The following is a 2,500-nucleotide window of genomic DNA, read 5'->3' as shown; positions in this document are numbered from 1 at the left end:
GACCAACGTTGACCTTGACTTTTTGACTTGGTGACGGCATCAATATTAATGCCAAGAACCGCTATAGAAATATCCGTTTTCATGCATATTTCTGTTATATCAAATGCCTCTGCAAGAAACTCAAAATCTTCATTGTTATTTCATTTCAACAAGCGTTCAGTATAATAAGCAACCTTCAGAAAATACCTTTTCACTTCAGAATCTAATAGAAGTTTTATATTTTCGGTGTCATTACTCCGTCATTACCACGTCATCGCTACGTCACAGGGTACCGGAATAGCAGAAGGCATTACCATTCACCATGGCACCAGTTGGGTTCCATTATTTTAAACAACAATCAGCAAGTTGCTTATGATTAAGAGCCAAGAGGTAGGGAACCACATACCCACCACATACAACTACATGCCTCGGGGTCTGGTAAGTACCACAGCTTTAATAGACCGTAGATGTGGAAATGGTACAGCGAGTGGGAGCAGAGTTTCTGAATGGTGGCGTGTTGGTGAGTAGAACATTACTCAGTGAATTAAGGTTGCTAAGGGAGGTCTGGCAGGTAGGGTTGAAGTCAGTAAAAAAAATATATGGGTCATTCCGAAGGTCCCCAGAATGCACGGGGTATTGCAGACTTGAATGAATACAGAGCATCATCGTAATCAATATCGATATCATCGCCCATGTCAATAATAAAAGGGGAGAGTTGGTGAGGGCAACTTACAGTAATACAGAAGAAAACGCAAATAGAAAAATAGACCAAAAGAAGCAGAATAAACCATGTTAAAGATAAGGAGATTCAAAACACTAATAAGAAAAGAAAAATATAACAGAAGAGAGGCTGAAAAAAAAAAGAGGAAACGATAAGAACTTCGAAAAAATGGAGATATTTACATATTCAAAGCACTTGGTCAGAGCAGCCCTGTGCCGTAATCATATCTCACGCTTGACCTGCAATCTTATTTCCACAGAGCTCGAGGCCGAAAGGGCCTTGCACATCCTTTGCAAGCAATCATTTTTATTACCCTCGTCTCTCATTGTTCACGGGAAAGCAAGAAAAACGAGGTAAGTTTGTTGTTTTTTTTTTATCCAGAGAAAGGTCAGCATCGATATCGATAAATCAGAAGAATGGATAAATTAGTAAATAAGTTGACATTAGCAAAACAGATACGCTGTAAACAATAAACGATAAATGAAGAACAGACAAAAAATGGATAACTCACTCGGTAAATACGAAGTAACGTAGTAAATCTCAAACAAAAGCAAACGGTGAATTTTAAACAGCCAAAGATTACAAAGCATAATGTGCGTAAATGGGTAAATGAGTAAACAGTAGATTTAGTCAAAGAAAAATAATACGGATAAAGACGTGATTTGATGTAGATATGACTAAGTAGTAAGCATGATACAGTTATATGGATAAAATGAATAAACTGGAACCAGCAGATAATCATATAACAAAAGATAACATTCATTTCGCTGTTCAATAACATTTACATTTTTGATACCTGATAAAAAATGTAGACGATAAGTCGCTTAAATTTCATAATACAGATATATATTGGAGGGGAGGACCCTTGCCTAATGTCAGCTGTGTGTGCCATTAACTAAATAAGTACAGATTCATTTTCTATCCCTCGACCTCTATCGCCCACACCCTCTCTCTTTCTCCTCTTCTCCATCGCTTCCAACCTCTCTTTCTATATTTCTCTCTCTCTCTCTCTCTCTCTCTCTCTCTCTCTCTCTCTCTCTCTCTCTCTCTCTCTCTCTCACTCTCTCTCTCTCTCTCTCTCTCTCTCTCTCTCTCTCCCTCTCTATCTATCTATCTATCTATCTCTTTCTCTCTCTCTCTCTCTCTCTCTCTCTCCCTCTCTCTCTCTCTCTCTCTCTCTTTCTCTCTTTGTCTATCTCTCTCTCTCTCTCTCTTTCTCTCTCTTTCTCTCTTTTTTATTTATCTTTCGCTCTTTCTCTCTCTCCCTCTCTTCCTCCCCCCTGTTTCTCTCTCTCTCTCTGTATAATTATCCCACCCTCTTTTTATTCATACATGTTTACCATATCTCTCTCTCGCTCTCTCTCTTTCTCTCTCTGTCTATCTCTCTCTCTCTCTTTCTCTCTCTTTCTCTCTTTTTTATTTATCTTTCGCTCTTTCTCTCTCTCCCTCTCTTCCTCCCCCCTGTTTCTCTCTCTCTCTGTATAATTATCCCACCCTCTTTTTAGTCATACATGTTTACCATATCTCTCTCTCTCTCTCTCTCTTTCTCTCTCTGTCTATCTCTCTCTCTCTCTCTTTGCATTTTCATTCCTCTTCCTCCTCCTCCTTCTTATTCTCATCTGTATCCCAGTTATAGTCTCTCATCTCTGATTATTAAAGGCTGACGACAGGATAAGTAATAGTTCGATAAGTGTCATATATTTTCAATATATATCACACTTCACCATCCCATAGCAAAAACAGCAATTTTAACTAATAAACATATGATATTTTTTTTCACCCACTCTGGTCGGCGATGGA

Source organism: Penaeus chinensis, chromosome 11 (assembly GCF_019202785.1).
Source record: "Penaeus chinensis breed Huanghai No. 1 chromosome 11, ASM1920278v2, whole genome shotgun sequence".
Classification (NCBI taxonomy): Eukaryota; Metazoa; Arthropoda; class Malacostraca; order Decapoda; family Penaeidae; genus Penaeus; species Penaeus chinensis.
The sequence above is the reverse complement of the archived record's forward strand: the minus strand, read 5'-3'. Positions refer to the sequence as shown.